Raw genomic sequence first — 17,140 nt, forward strand, 5'->3', positions numbered from 1 at the left:
TGGTAGAGGGTATAGAAGGGAGGGGGTGGGGAACAGAAAAGGTAGGGATTTTTTTTTATACACATTTGGATATTTGGAAAAGACATAGATGTTTAATAAATACACAGAGAGCATTTTGGAAATATTAGCAATAGTGATTTAAAAAGAAACTAAGCAAAGCTATGGCAACTGTTAACTTCAGGAAAAACAAAGTTGGACGGAATGTAATTATGCAATATCATTGTTCATCAGTAAACAGAGTCTGGATAAAAAAGAAATGGCGTAAGTCCCATAATAAGAATTCTGGGAGGATATGGAAAAAATGATATAAAGTAATTTTTTCAAAGAATATTTGAGAATTACCCAGAAATGAGATCATTTAAAAACATTATAGTGAACCTAGAGAACATCAAGAATAAATTTCAGTGTTTTAAATTCAAGAGAGATCATGAACTAATCACCTACATCCCCAGGAGTGGGGCAAGGCAGAAAGCCCCATATCGCACTAGAACCCAAAGGCAATGAGAAGCTGCCTCATAACAGCCTTCCAGGGAAAACAGGGAGGTGAGTGACAGATAGCGTCTTAGCAGCCTTACGCGTCTCCCATCATCTACTGTTCTGGGGAGATCACAAGGCATTCCACCTAGACTCAGATTGGCTGTGGCTCAACCTTTCCCTTCGTGGCCTGTTTGAATATGTGCAAGGTCACATGCAGTATCTAGAAATGTCAGTATAGCTCTTCACACCGGCGCCAAGATATGGGCATCTCCTGGAACAACTCACAAGTGCCGTAAGACTAGGGACATGAGAAAGCCTCACCATGAGAAGTGAAAATATGAACTGGGACGCCTTGCTGCTGCCAACACTGAAACGGGCCCCCATGCATACACACTGTGCGCGTGTGGGGAGGTACTGAGCCTTGAGGCTGGGCGTGGGCAAATTCTCCTGAGACTCAAGAGTGTTGCACATGCAAAACAAGGATGATTGATGTATCTACAACACATCCAACAACAAACTGGTCCGCACCAAGACCCTCATAAAGAACTGCGTCGTCGCCTGACCTGTGGTGGCGCAGTGGACGGGGTGCCTATCTGGAACGCTGAGGTTGCTGGTTTGGACCCTGGGCTTGCCTAGTCAAGGCACATATGGGAGTTGATGCTTCCTGCTCCTCCCTTCCTTCCTCTCTGTCTCTCTCTTTCTTTCCCCTCTCTAAAATAAACAAATTAAATCTTAAAAAAAAAAAAAAAGAGCTGCGTTGTCCTCATTGACAGCACACCATACCTACAATGGTACGAGTCCCACCCACTAGGCACTGGCCCCTGGTCCACACGTAGACCAAGCTGATTGCTGAGGAGGAAGAAATTTTAAACAAGAAACAATCAAATAAAATTCAGAAGAAATATGACTAAAGGAAAAAGAATGCCAGAATGAGCACTTTTCTAAAGGAGCAGTTCCAGCAAGGCCAGCTTCTTGCCGGCATCACTGTAAAGGCAGACCCACCTGGGCACAGCCAGCCATGTGAGGAAGGGCAAGGCGCAGGAGTTCGAGCTGAGGACATTCAGGCCGAGAAAGGCAAATAAGACCTCCTCCCTCCTTAGCTCATGTAATAAAGGTGTTTATTGTTCTTATGAAAAAGAAAAAAGAAATATCAGTATAAGACAGGCATTTTTCAAAAGCAGAAGTTAGAAGGAAACAGCTAAAAGAGTCGAAAGTAACTATCTTTTAAAGGAAACTGCAGTCTGACCTGTGGTGGTGCAGTGGATAAGGTACTGACCTGGAATGCTGAGGTTGCTGGTTTGAAACCCGGGCTTGTCCAGTCAAGGCACATGAGAGAAGTAACTATGAGTTGATGCTTCCTGCTCCTCCCCCCCCCACCACCTTTCTCTCTCTCTCTCTCTCCTCTCTCTAAAATCAATAAGTATTTATAAAAAAAAAGAAAAGAAAAGAAAGGAGACTCAAAGGAGGAGGGGGCAGAGAGCTGATGCTTTTATATAAGAGAGTTTTTAAAATTTATTTTAGTGAGAGAGGAAGGAAGAAAAAGAGAGAGAGAGAGGAACATCGATCTCTACCTGTATGTGCCCTAATTGTGCATCAAATCAGCAACCTCTGTACTTCAGGGTGATACTTTAACCAACTGAGCTATCCGGCCAAGGCAAGAGGGTGATGTTTTATATGTAGATATATACATATATCTATATATAAAAGGTCCTATTTTATTTTTTTCCTATGTAATTTGATGAAAATAAAAGTCAGTTTTTCTAGAGGTAATGGGTAGAGGGACTGGTCTCCGGCCCCTTGGGTCTTTGGCCTACTGGCTGGTAAGTGATGTTGAAAGCCTCAAGCTTCACCTTCATCTCATCTTTGTCACTTTCCAGAGCTTTCCTAGAAGTGGGAGGCCTGAGACTCCAGACTGAGAGGACCATTAAGTGCCTAGCAAAATAAAGGATGGAAGACACTCCCTGAGGTCTCAGGAACTTTCATAACAATGGGAAAAAGAGGATATCCCAAAACTTTCAGAAAGAAAAAAACAAAAACATGCTAATGAAAAAGTCCTGGGAATCCGAATTACAGTCGACATCTCTGAGCAGCACTGGGTCCCAGAAACGATGGGTCCGAAATTCTGAGGGAAGATGATTTTACCCCTAAATTCTTCTCCCATTCAGACCATAAATTAAATGCAATCAGCAGAAAGTAAAAGAGAAATGTCATGTGCCATAAGGCCAGTTAAGATGCAGCTTTTTGGCAAAGATTTGTGGTAAAATCACGAAATAGAACGAGACCAAGAGTCCACCAATGAGAATGTGTGGTGGACCCAGACCCTGACTTCAGGCCTTTTCTTTCCTTGGTCCAGAGTATTAGACCCTGAAGGGCCAGGACCGTGGTGCTTTTTTACTACTGTACCCCCAGTCCTTAGCACATGGCTGACAGGTAGAGAGGCCCAATAAATGTTTATTAAATAAATGAAGAGCGGGCAAAGGTAGGAATAATATTACCTTTATGTTACTGGGAAAGAACAGATGCCCAAAGATAATCAAGAAACAAGTCAAGCCCTGGCCGGTTGGCTCAGTGGTAGAGCGTTGGCCTGGCGTGCAGAAGTCCCGGGTTCGATTCCCGCCCAGGACACACAGGAGAAGCGCCCATCTGCTTCTCCACCCCTCCCCCTCTCCTTCCTCTCTGTCTCTCTCTTCCTCTCCTGCAGCAGAGGCTCCATTGGAGCAAAGATGGCCCGGGCGCTGGGGATGGCTCCTTGGCCACTGCCCCAGGCACTAGAGTGGCTCTGGTCACAACAGAGCGATGCCCTGGAGGGGCAGAGCATCGCCCCCTGGTGGACAGAGCGTTGCCCCCTGGTGGGCGTGCCGGGTGGATCCCGGTCGGGCGCATGCAGGAGTCTGACTGTCTCTCCCCGTTTCCAGCTTCAGAAAAATACAAAAAAAAAAAGAAAAGAAAAAAAAAAGAAACAAGTCAAACCTGACCAGGCGGTGGTGCAGTGGATAGAACGTCAAACTGGGACACAGAGGACCCAGGTTCAAAACCCCAAGGTTGCAGGCTTGAGCGCAGGTCACCAGCTTGAGCGCGGGTCACTGGCTAGAGCGTGGGATCATAGACATGACCACATGGTCGCTGGCTTGAGCACCAAGGTCGCTGGCTTGAAGCCCAAGGTTGCTGACTTGAGCAAGGGGTCACTTGCTCTGCTATAGCCCCCAAGTCAAGACACATATGAGAAAGCAAGCAATGAACAACTAAGGAGCTACAACGAAGGATTGATGCTTCTCATCTCTCTCCCTTCCTGTCTGTCTGTACCTATCTGTCCCTCTCTCTTTCTCTCTCTGTCTGTCACACACACAAAAGAAAGAAAGAAAGAAAGAAAGAAAGAAAGAAAGAAAGAAAGAAAGAAAGAAAGAAAGAAAGAAAGAAAGAAAGAGAGAGAGAGAGAAAAAGAAAAGAAACAAGTCAAAATCAGAAGTAAATTCCCTAAACCTCTGGCCTCACAGCCAGGGCTCTGGCCTCAAGGTCCCATTGACCCATTGACCCATTATGGCTGTATAAAACAAACAACACTGACCATGTCTCTCAAATGTAAAACACAGATGATCTTTGGGAGTTTTATAAGCAAAGCAGTACAAATGGGAGCTTCTTGGAGTTCTTCATCTAGGAGTGTCAGTCAGACCTGCTCTAGGTGGCCAAGAGCATGCAGTGTGGTGGAAGATGAATGTGTGATGGACACCAGCCCTTCCCTCCTGGATTTGGCTACCCCCAAACTCCATAGTCAGCAGGTACTCTGGTGACCCTGGAAAGAGATAAGTGCTCTTCACCCCTCTCCACTATGCCCTGTGGAGTGCAAGTGGCTTTCTGGAGCAGAAAGTTCCATCCTGGGGCAGAGGAGGGTTTGTGGGGAGGGGACAGGGCAGAAGGGCAGGGGGATAACTGATGAGGCTAAATTAATTTTGGAAACCATTAAATCTTTGACAAGAGAGTGTGTTTTCAGCAGGGACAGTGAATCACTGTGATTTGCAGAAACAGGCACAAAGCAATTAGCCATCTGGATGCTGTGGCTTCCAGCCCTCCCCCTCCCCCAGCGGAAACTGCAAGTAAGCGGAAGGCTGGTCATTACCCAGTCCGGGCCCAGTTCTCCAGGCCCCATAGATAAGTCTGTGCCTCCAGTCAGCTGGGAGCCCAGAGGCCTAGGACAAAGGACAACTTGGCAAGAGACAGCAAAATAGGCAGGAAATGCAACACCAGCCACAGGGAGTCAGGACTACTTCTTTCTTCCTGTGAGCTCCCCTCAGAATCCATCATGGCTAAGTGAGTAGTTCATTTGCCTGACAGGCATTTGTTAACCACCTACTATCTCCCAAGCCCTGTGCTAGTGCATACATTATGTCACTTAATCCTCACGACATGCATATGAGGAGTTCTACCAATTGTACGGTTCCAAGGGGATCCATCGCATGGTAGTTGATGTAAATAGCACTATCTGGAGTAGGCTTGCCCGGGAGATTTCTTTTTTAATCAATGAGGAAATAAAAGCTAAAGAGATGAAGAAAACTCATTCAACATAAGTTGCAGGTTTGAGAATGAAACTCAAAATTCTTTGCTCTTTCCTAGATGATCCATATTTGCCAATTACTGCTCTGTCTGGCTCATAGAGTTGTGAGAAGCAAATAAAGGGGGTCCTCGGGTTATGACACTGTTCCATTCCTACAACAGTGATGTAACTCAAATTTTGGTGTAAGTCGAAACACACTCTAGCCTAAGTCACTTACCTATTCTAACACAATTGTAAAATCGTAATCTAGAACAGTAGTCCCCAACCTTTTTTAGGCCATGGACTGGTTTAATGTCAGAAAATATTTTCACGGACCAGCCTTTAGGGTGGGACAAATAAATGTATCACGTGACCGAGACAAGCGTCAAGAGTGCGTCTTAGATGGATATAACAGAGGGAATCTGGTCATTTTTTTAAAATAAAACATCGTTCAGATTTAAATATAAATAAAACGGAAATAATGTAAGTTACTTATTCTTTCTCTGCGGACCGGTACCAAATGGCCCACAGACCAGTACCGGTCCACGGCCCGGGGTTTGGGGATCACTGATCTAGAACATAACACAACACAACTAAGCCACAGAAAAACGAAAAGGACATAAATATACTGTACTGTATGCTGCACTGTAGTAACAGAAAAAATGGCAAAAAGTGAGTGTAAAAAACAAAACCCTTACCTTTATTCTTGTGGTTGGCTTGCACACTGCAAGAGGCCAACTCCCTCACTCATACCCTGTGTTACTATGTATTCGTCTGCCACTCACAACTGAACTTGTTCGCCCACGTAGTCTGTAAATACAACACAAATCACTCACGTCTCAATGTTTTTAAGTTTTTATGGGAGTGAGCATCATAAACTCGGAACATCGTATGTCATATCGAGACCCTCCAGTAATACACATGAATGCGAGAGAGCTTTATAAACTGTAGTGTGCCATACACAGCTGAGCTATTCTTACAGAGCAGTTACCCCATTTCCTCTGATGCCCCATGACCCTACGGTGCTGCCCCTCCATTCTTTCCTAGAAACTAGTGGAGAGTACTGGACAAGCCCACCCAGGAAAAGGGCCTGCAAGCCCTTCCAGGAGCATGTCCGACTGAGCAGATGAGTGCTCTGCTCAAGGAAGCCTGCCTGGGCTGAGCTGTGAGTTACAGGTGACGGTCCTGGCAGGACTGTGCCATCAGTCTGTGCCACAGGCAGAACGCAGAATGCTGCCAGAGGGATACTGCTTCCAGGGACAGGAGACAAGCCAGGAAGGAGACACTAACTAGACTGACCAAAGGTCAGTGCCCCCGTGCCAAGGTGCCCGGGTTCCGTCGCCCACCTGAGCTTGCTGGGACCATGCCAACCACTTCCTGCTCTGTGCTTTGGGGAAGTGTTTCCTCTGTAGGGCCTCAGCCCAGAACTGTGTCGCCCCGCTTAGAATTCTGCTGTGACCTGTGAGGCCCCATCTGCAATCCATCCAGCTGCTGCCATTGTGCCAGCTCTCTGCACAGGAAAAAGCTGCGGGAAGTGCAAAGGCCGTGGACCTAAGGGTGAGGGTGTCAGCTCGGCCTCTCCCTGGCTGTGACCCTGGGCGAGGCTACTGACCACTCCTCTTGCTTTCTTCGTGTATAAAATGGGGGTATGTTGTTCCTGGCCTCACGGTGAGGCCTGAATAAGATCACAGGTGTCCCTGGGAAGCAGCCAAGTGACGGAACTCGGAACTCGTGGAGAGAGCTTCCACACAATAAGGTTTCCTGACAAGGTTGCCAGATCATTTTATTTGTCAAGAAAAATCAGAAACCTGGATTTTTATGTTACCTTATCCAATTTTCAAAAGCCTGTGAGGACAGAACCGAGCATGTCTGCAGGCCGTGGCCGTGCTTGTGGATGGTGTTCCCACAGGTCTGTGGGCACACTGCTGCCCCCCAAGCACTTTCCCTCCTCCTTGCCTGCTCTGCTGCACCCTGGCTGGCTCCCTAAGGCTCTGCCTTGCCCCTGGCGGTGTCTGCTGCCCTGGTCGGGTCAGCTCTGAGGACAGGAGCAGGCTGGGTACAGGACGGCCACCTAGAAGCCCCACCAAGCCTCTTCCCAAGAGGGAGAGGGAAGGGTGAGGAACAGGGATCTTCAGCCACAAAATGAATGAATAAACGAATGAACGAGTGAATGAGCCGCGGCTGCCGCAGGCAGGACTTTGCTTGGCAGTGTGGGGACTCCTGTCTTCTCGATAAGGTGATGGAGCCTCCTGCAAAGGTTGGTGGGGCCTGTGGCGGAGAATCCTGGTGGAGCGAACAGGCTCAGGGCCAAGTGAAGTAAGACGCCTTCCAGCTCCCAACTTGCATCTAGTGCCTCAGATAAGGATCAGAGGCCTAAATCTCCTCCCGCGGTGCCTTCCAGAGAATCAGGCTGGGGCTGCCGGAAGCAGGAGGGCAGGACGCAGGGGAGGGGGGCAAAGGGGGTGGAACCTTGCATCAAAATCCTTCCCAGAAAGGGGCAGATCCTTCCTAGCACTGGGCCTGCGGGTCTTTCCCCCACCCCCCCCACCCCCGCCCTTTCCCGGACATCCCGGTGTCTCTCTCCGCAGCCTTTCCCAGGCGGAGCTCGGGCTGGAGGAGGCCCCGGAGCCCCAGTGAAGTCACCACGGGAAGCACTTGGCCCTGGGACTCGCCCTCGCGCTCCCTCTCAGCTGTTCTCGGGAAAGGGTGGGGAAGAAGCCCCCAAAGAGCCTCTTTCTTTCTTGCGGCACTTCCCAGTAAAGGCTCCAGGTGGGGAATTTCCCCAGCGGCCCCTCCTCCCTGGGTCCAGGTCTGATTGGTCCCTTCAGATTCAGAGAAGGCTCCTCCGCCCCTCCTCGGATTAGAAGGGACCAGGATTTGTGCAGAGCCACGTCTTTTTGAGTCTGCAGCTGCCCGACCTGACCTCACTGCCCCCTCTCCCGTCCCCAATGGACAATGGAGACTCATCCATCCAAACATTAGATAAACCTAAACCTTTTCAAAACAACAGAAAGATAAAAGGACTAAGGAACTGTCCCCGACTGGAAAAGACTAAAGACACTTGACAACTAAATGCAACATGTGATTCTGGGTTGCATCTTAGATCAGAGGGGTGACATTGCTGCCAAGGACATAATTGGCAAAAGTTAAATATGGAACTACATAATAGATAGTAATATTGAATCAATGTTTAATTTCCTAAATTTGATCATTAAAATGTGGTTATGAAAAGGAGCATCCTTGATAAGTTTTCTCTGAAATGTTTAGGGATAAAGGAGCATGTCTGCAATTTACTCTCAAATGACTCAGAAATAATAGTAATAAGTACCTGTTGGGCAGATAAAATGTATTATGCTCACTTTGTTAAAAGATAATGCTGCCCACGTGGAGGCCGTTGCCCAGGTGATATTAATGTGTGTTGAGAATCCTTGTAGCCTGGGGCTTGGTTTTGGAATTAAGCCTTTCCCACCCTTTTTGATGTAGGGCGGTACAATCCTATCATGCCTCAGAAAGTGACTTTGTATTAGAGAATTCCCTATTTTGTATATTGGATTGATTAAAGGTTGTGAAGCTACACTATAAAATAGGGGCAGAACGGGAGCTTGGGCGCTTGGTTCCTGAGATTATCATTAGAGGAGAGAGCAGAGCAGAGAGCAGAAAGAGGCCATGTGGCCAGGAGAAGCAGCCAAGATGGCTGAGTGCTGAGTGAGATGCCAGTTTGTGTCGAGTTTGTATCTGGGATGAGGAAGGAGATGGGGAACTGAGGAGAATAAGGCTGGTGAGCTAGAAACCTTTGATTCTAGGAAACTCGGATAAGTCAGTGGCTTTGTGAGCACTGAATGTGAGTGGGTTTTGGAGCCCAGTGTGTGTTTTTACTTACCCGCCGGGTGCAAGCTAGAATTAAAGACTATGGCCCACCAGTTTTTGGCTCCATTGTTTCTTTACCGACTGTCCGAATCCAATGCGAACCTGCAAGGGCTGGGCTGCTGTGATGGTGGCCCCGGCCCTGGCTCCTAGCTTTACAGTATATGATTATTCTCAAGCATTTATGTATACAGCGATCATATGACCCAGCAATTCCATTCCTAGGTCTATGTCCAAGAGAAATGAAAACAGATGTCCACATAAAAACTTGTACAATTGATGTTCACAACATTACTCATAATAGCCAAAATCTAGAAACAACTCCAATGAACATGAACTGATGAGTAAATAGATAAGTAAAATGTGGTATATATCTATATACTGGAATGTTATTTGACTATAAAAAGATGTGAAGTGCTGATACATGCTACATATGAATTAACCTTGAAAGCAAGCTAAGTGAAAGAGGCAGATCAAAAAACGGCACATTCTGATTCCTTTCTAATGTGATGTCTAGAATAGGTAAATCTACAGAGACAGAGGGCAGATTCATAATTTAGAGTTGGAGTGAGTAGGGGTTGGGGGGAGATTGCTAAAGGGTACAGGATTTTTTTTGAGATGATGGAATATTCTAAAATCAACTATGATAATAATTGTACATATTTGTGAATGCACTAAAAACCATTGAACTATACACCTTAAATGGTGAATTGCATGGGGTGTGAAATATATATCAATAAAGCTGTTATAAAAATAATATGTAGACTGATCTATGGTGGCACACTGGATACATTGTTGACCTGGAACACTGAGGTTGCCAGTTCAAAACCCTGGGCTTGCCCGGTCAAGGCACATATGACAAGCAATCAATGAATAACTAAAGTGAAGCAACTATGAGTTGACCCTTCTAGCTCCCCACCCCCCACTCTTTCCTCTTTCTGTAAAATCAATAAACAAAATCTTTTTAAAATAATAAATAAATAAAAATTATATGTATATATGTCAAGAAAGAGAAAGTGAGTGATTAAGCAAATATGGCAAAGCATTAACAATGTTGAATCTGGGAGGATATTCTGAAATTCATTGTACAATTCTTGCATCTGTTCTGAGTTTGAAGTTATTTCAGCCTGACCTGTGGTGGCGCAGTAGATAAAGCATCAACCGGGAATGCTAAGGTTGCTGGTTCAAGACCCTGGGCTTGCCTGGTCAAGGCACATTTGGGAGTTGATTCTTCCTGCTCTCTCCCCCCCCCCCTTATCTCTCTCTCTCTCTCCTCTCTAAAATTAATAAATAAAATCTTTAAAAAGAAAAAAGAAAGTTATTTCAAAATAAAAAGTTGGTTTTTAGAGATACTTACCTATCTAACATCTTCCAACTAAAGTCTGGTTGCAAAGAGGTTGCAGTACAGGCTCTGGAGTCTGACAAGCTGAGCTCCAAGTTCAACTCCACTATTTACTAATTGTGTCACCTTGGAGTGCAGTACTTGACCTCTCTGGACCTGTTTCCTCATCTGTAAAATGGTAATGATGCCTAATAGTACTTACCAAAAAAAACTGCTGTGGGAATTAGAGACAGTACACGTAAAGCCCTTAATTTTTTTTATGTGGTAAGTGTTCAATAAATATCAGCTATTATTATTCATTCATAAACAATTTTTAAATAATTTTTATTTATTTATTTATTTATTTTTACAGAGACAGAGAGAGAATCAGAGAGAGGGATAGATAGGGACAGACAGGAACGGAGAGATGAGAAGCATCAATCAGTTTTTTGTTGCGACACCTTGGTTGTTCATTGATTGCTTTCTCATATGTGCCTTGACCAGGGTGCTACAGCAGAACAAGTAACCCCTTGCTCAAGCCAGCAACCTTGGGTCCAAGCTGGCAAGCTTTGCTTAAACCAGATGAGCCCGCGCTCAAGCTGTTGACCTCGGGGTCTCGAACCTGGGTCCTTCCACATCCTAGTTCGATGCTTTATCCACTGCGCCACCACCCGGTCAGGCAATTTATTTTTCTTTTGTATTACAAAAGTAATACATGTATGTTCATTATGGACATTTTGAAAAATGCAGATCATCAACCTGGAATGCTGAGGCTGCCAGTTTGAAGCCCCAGGCTTGCCTGGTCAAGGCACGTACGAGAAGCAACTACTACAAGTTAATGCTTCCCACTCCTCCCCCTACTTTCTCTCTCACCTCTCTCTAAAATCAATACATAAAACCTTTAAAAAAATAAAAAAATTTAAAAACTGAAAAGGAATTAACTGTACCCCTCGAAGTCTGTAGAAATCACTGCTAACATTTGGGAGATATCTAAGTTGTGACATATTTACAGTGTTTATATTTACAATATTTAGCATATTGTATACCGTATCTGTGATGTGCTTCATTGTACATAACAGACACGTGTCTGCTGATTATTAACCACATATCAGTGTGTTGGGCAGATAGAATGTATTATGCTCACTTTGTTGAAGATGCCATCGCCCAGGTGATATTAATGTGTGTTGTGGGCAGTTAGAATCCTTGTAACCTGGGGCTTGGTTTTGGGATTAAGCCTTTCCTACCCTTTTTGATGTAGGGCGGTACAATCCAATCATGCCTCAGAGAAGTGACTTTGTATTAGAGACTTCCCTGTTTTGTATATTGGATTAAGGGTTTGGATTTCTACACTATAAAATGGGGACTGAACGAGAGCTTAGCTCTTGGTTCCTGAGGTTAGCATGAGAGAGCAGAGAGAGTAGAGCCAGCAGCAGAAGGAGGCCACGTGGAAGAGGCCAGGAAAAGCAGCCAAGATGGCGGGGTACTGAGTGAGATGCCAGTTTGTGTAGAGTTTGTATCTGGGATAAGGAAGGAGATGGGGAACTGAGGAGAATAAGTCTGGTGAGCTAGAAACCTTTGATTCTAGGAAACTCGGATAAGTCAGTGGCTTTGTGAGCACTGAATGTGAGTGGGTTTTGGAGCCCAGTGTGTATATTTACTTGCCCGCCGGGTGCAAGCTAGAATTAAAGACTATGGCCCATCAGTTTTTGGCTCCGCTGTTTCTTTACCGACTGTCCGAATCCAATGTGAACCTGCATGGGCCAGGCTGCTGTGATGGTGGCCCTGGCTCTGGCTTCTGGCTTTACACAGTGCTTAATGGCTGTTGGTCAAATAAATTTGTAAATATATTATGTTTGCTCGCTTATAGTTTGCATTGGGTGTGGGGGACAGGCTGTAAGCAGGCAGGGTCATATAGCCTAAGGCTTAGTTGTAAGACTAAGCTTTTCCCCACACCCTTAACTGTTGCATGATGTAGGGTGGTGCCCTATCATGAGGAATCCCATTATGCCTCAGATAAGTGACTTTGTATCAGAGACTTCCTTGTTTGTATATTGGATTAAAAGTTTTGATTTCTACATTTTAAAATGAGGCAGAGGAGCCCATGCTGGAGGAGAGCAGAGAAAGGCTACGTGGAGGAGAGGAGAAGCAGCCAAGATGGCAGAATGCTGAAGGAGAAGCCAGTTTGTGCAGAGAGAAGGAGATGGGGAACAGAAGTGAATAAGGCTGGTGAGGTAGAACCTTTGATTCTAGGAAACTCGGAGAAGTCAGTGGCTTTGGGAGCCCTGGATGGAAAGGGAAGTGTTTTCCCACTGTGTATTTCTTGCCCACCAGGTGCAAGCTAGGATTAAAGCTAATGGCCCACCAGTTCTTGGCTCTTTCATTACCGTCTGTCTGAATCAAATGCAAACCTGCATTGGCCAGGCGGCTGTGATGGTGGCCGTGGCTACTGGCCATACAATGGCTTAGTGCTGAGGATTCTGAAATGAGTAAGGCAGACACCTAGCCTGTCTGGGAGTGAAATCTAGAATCTAGAGAGATCTATCAATATTAGCCAATAATTAAAAGACAATTTGGGCCTGACCAGGAGGTGGCGCAGTGGATAGAGCATTAGACTGGGATGCTGAGGACACAGGTTCGAGGCCTAAGGTCGCCAGCTTGAGTGCGGGCTCATCTGGCTTAAGCAGAAAGCTCACCAGCTTGGACCCAAGGTCGCTGGCTCAAGCAAGGGGTTACTCGGTCTGCTGAAAGCCCGCAGTCAAGGCACATATGAGAAAGCAATCAATGAACAACTAAGGTGTCGCAACGAAAAACTGATGATTGACGCTTCTCATCTCTCTCCATTCCTGTCTGCTCCTATCTATCCCTCTCTCTGACTCTCTCTCTGTTCCTGTAAAAAAAAAAAAAAAAAGACAATTTGGTAAGAGCCACAGTGAAAAAAATAATAATGGAAAGGTCCTGACTAACTCAGCCTTTTCACTTTTTTTTTTTTTTTTTTTATTTGTTTATTTTTTTACAGAGACAGAGAGAGGGATAGACAGGGACAGACAGACAGGAATGGAGAGAGATGAGAAGCATCAATCATTAGTTTTTCGTTGCACATTGCCACACCTTAGTTGTTCATTAATTGCTTTCTCATATGTGCCTTGACCGCGGGCCTTCAGCAGACCAAGTAACCCCTTGCTGGAGCCAGCGATCTTGGGTCCAAGCTGCTGAGCTTTTTGCTCAAATCAGATGAGCCCGCGCTCAAGCTGGCGACCTCGGGGTCTCGAACCTGGGTCCTCTGCATCCCAGTCCGATGCTCTATCCACTGCGCCACCACCTGGTCAGGCTAACTCAGCCTTTACACACTGGAAAGGCTTTTCAGGAGTCTTCAAAGGTAAAGAGACAGTTCAGACAGAGAAATAGGGAAGTGCTGTCTGGGGAGAGGAAACAATACATGCTGGCCAGCTGGATATGTTCCTTGCAGGAAGGGATAGCAGGGACTGGGACCAGGTCATAAAGGGCCTTCAATGCCATGCTAGTGTTTCTGGACTAGAGCACAGCCTTCAAGGTTAGAATAGACTTGCAAGCTTCTAACTCTCCTTCTTATAACACACTGTTTAGAGTTCCGACTTAAGAGGCAAATTGGCTGAGTTCAAATCCTGGCTGTGTAGCTTACCAGCTGTGTGATCTTAGGCAAGTTGCTTAACCTCTCTGATCCTTGATTTCTCATATTGATAATGTAAAAATAAGCCACGCTCACTAGATTGCTGTGAAGATTACAGGAATTTACGGTAAATTGCTCAAAGCAATGTCTGGCACACAGTGACCAAGTATTTGTTATTACTTTTCACCTAACATCACCTCGAGCCTCTCTTCTAGCAGCTGATTCGTCAGTAATTTAACTCCAAGAAAGTGTAATAAAGACCAAGGCAGATGCCCAGTACTCTGGGGAATCATAGGAGCCGGCTGTTTGCCAAAGCTGGAGCCAGGAGCTCCCTTTCAGCCAAGCCCTGAGAGTGGGGAGAGGTCAAGAAAGGAGACTTCTTACTTTGGGGAGCCCCCACTAACGTCTGATTCCCATAAGGAAGTTGTCTCCTGGGTCTGGGCCTGGACCCACACAACTGCCGCCTCTCTTGAGGGGAAAGCTGTGATGGGAACCCTTTTCTCTAGGGAGGAAATGGGCAGGGAATGGCATTTGTGTCCCCACCAATATGCAAATCATCTTGTGAGGCAAATGATTTTGCAGGAAAACACATCCTGTTCCTTCCAGAACATTTATTTCCCTTGACATCTGGGGAGAACCAGTGGGTCAGGGTCAGAGCAACTATTCAAGGAGCTCCTGACCTCTGACCCACACCCCTCAGGAGCCTGAGGGGGTAGAGGAGAGAGCCCAGGAGGCTGGGAAGCTCCAGGGTTGGCAGCTGAACAGGGGACTTACCCTGTTCAGGACCCCTCCCCAGCTAGCTTCTCCCAACCAACAACGGAGGGAGAGGAGGCCTGGTGGAGCAGTGTCTAGGGGGCCAGGAGTCCTGGCTTCCAGGGCTGGCTCAGCTGCTAGCCCACTGTGTAACCTTGGGCAAGTCATTTCTCTCTAGGTCCAAGTTTTCTGACCTATAAAATGAGAAGGTTAAATTACAAGTGCTTGCAACTTGGGGAACATAGATCCTTAATTCATAAATAGACTTCAGGGGATTGGTGCTGCCCTCAATTGTATGCAAATGTGTGTGTGTGTGTGTGTGTGTGTGTGTGTGTGTGTTTCTTTTTTTTTTTTTTTAATTTTTATTTTATTTTATTTATTCATTTTAAATTTTTATTTATTCATTTTTAGAGAGGAGAGAGAGAGGGAGAGAGAGAGAGAGAGAGAGAGAGAGAGGAGAGAGAGACAGGGGGGAGGAGCTGGAAGCATCAACTCCCATATGTGCCTTGACCAGGCAAGCCCAGGGTTTCGAACCGGCGACCTCAGCATTTCCAGGTCGACGCTTTATCCACTGCGCCACCACAGGTCAGGCGTGTGTGTGTTTTTCTATGCAAAGTTGTCATCAGTTCACAGAGGAGCCTATTATCCAGACAAAAGTAGTTCTGGTGATACCTGTGGTCTCTTGAGCTGGCTGCTGGGTAGATGGAAGCTTATTGAAAACAAGAATGTGTCTTATAACAACAGCATAACAGTAATTGGCACACAGATAAATATTTGTTGAATGAATGAATGACACTCATCAAATACCAGATTATGACCACAGCAAAGGTGTTTGTTGTTGCCGACTCTCAGCTGTGGGAGTCAAGGTAGCCAGTGATGACTACCTTGGGCTGGGGCAGGGGAGGGGACAGGGTGGTGGGGTGTCTGAAAATGCACCCCGGAATCTACTCAGTTCATGGGCTGTCTGGCTTGGATTTCTAGTCTCCACTGGGCTTGTACACCTCTAACTCCCCTTGGTTCCTTGTCAGACACGGACAAGCCAGACTCAGCCCAACGTTTAGCAACTCCATCGGTTTGATTGCAACAGTGCAAATTCTCAAGTTTCTCCAACCAGATAATCCTTTGAAGCTGAAGATTGTGGACTCACTGCCTGGGGGTGGCGGGGTGTCACTGGAGCAGGTGCAGGACTGAGAGGAAGAACAGAAGGCACCCTGCCTCCTCATCCAGGCCACCTGCAGCCCAACCGCCCCGCGCCCCCCCCCCTCCGGCCCTGGCCCCACTGGCCTCTTGGCTGAACTCCTTCAGCACGTAGCATCTTTCAGCATCCTCTCTCCACTCACACCTTCTCCTTTGCCTACAAATATACACTGATCTCTCCTGGCCTGAAATTAAATGCTTTCACAAGTCATTTATTATCTGAAAAAATGTTTGTGGTTCTGTATTATGTGATTTAAAAAATAAAAAAAGATAAAAAAGAAAAAAAAAATGAAAAGAAATAATAAAAAAAGAGGGAGATAAAAATTGTTTATCTATAGTCTACCCCAAACTATAGAGCAGATAGAAATATGTATACTATATATACATTATAACATTTATATATTTTATATTCATGTGTTTGTAAAATATTGTAACACCTAATGTTCAGTCTTAAGACCATCCTATCTCTCCCCCATTTCTCCAGTCAAGGAAATGTGCTCAGTCCGGGAACTCAACAGCAGAGAAGGTACAAAGGCTGGGGGTTGGGGAGATGCTGCATGACAAGAGACCCCAGGGAGGATAACCACCCTCATGGTCCAAGACACAGGCTGGCACGTTCTGGACCCTGCTATGGCGCCCTGGGAGTCCAGGCCCGGGAAGAAAGGCTCCAGGTGGCCAGGCTCTCCGAGGCTGGCCCTCCGGCTCATTGGCAGTATGCGGATGGGGTGGCTGCAGGACCCAGCAGGAGCCACGTCTCCTGCAAGAGGGGACATAAGCACTGGGGCCAGGTGTGGGCTCAGGACTGAGCCTTCCATAACTGGAGACCTGTGGCAGAACAGCTGTTCCCCAGACAGAAGCCAGCACCCAGGAGAGTGACGGGAAGGAGTCCTGGTCAGTCTTCCCAGGGCCACCCCACAGGCTAGATGCGGCTGGGAAAGAGGTGCCGGGTGGGGGTGGGGTGAGGTGATGCCTTCTCTCACTCCACAGGGGAGAACTGCTCTCTGCTGTCTGACTTCCAGCCTCACCTGTTTTCTGGAACCATCTCTTTGCAGAGGCCCATCGGTCTACTTATAGCCTGCTGGTGCCCCTCTCCTGCAACCCTTTGTGTCTGGGCTTTCCTGACCCCAAGAGCCCAGAGATCCCCGTTGTTCTCCCCCTGCGACCAGCCTTCCTTCTTTCACCGCACCCTTTACAAGCCCTTCCTTCCTGCTGGGTTACTCCCCACGGCTCAGTCCTCAGGACTCGCTCTCCTTTCTCCATGTAGGCTCCCTCAGAAGAAACAAGCCCTCTCGGGGTTTCCACGGATGCCTCTGTTTTGAGCCAGGCAGTGGTGCAGCGGGTGCCTCTGTTTACA

General features: G+C 46.6%; 1 pseudogene; it reads left to right on the forward strand.

Moving 5' to 3' along the window:
- The first annotated feature begins 500 nt into the window (after positions 1-500).
- Positions 501-15,780, forward strand: LOC136398522 (small ribosomal subunit protein eS8-like; annotated as a pseudogene).
- Positions 15,781-17,140: the final 1,360 nt, after the last annotated feature.

Source organism: Saccopteryx leptura, chromosome 3 (assembly GCF_036850995.1).
Source record: "Saccopteryx leptura isolate mSacLep1 chromosome 3, mSacLep1_pri_phased_curated, whole genome shotgun sequence".
NCBI classification, from domain to species: domain Eukaryota; kingdom Metazoa; phylum Chordata; class Mammalia; order Chiroptera; family Emballonuridae; genus Saccopteryx; species Saccopteryx leptura.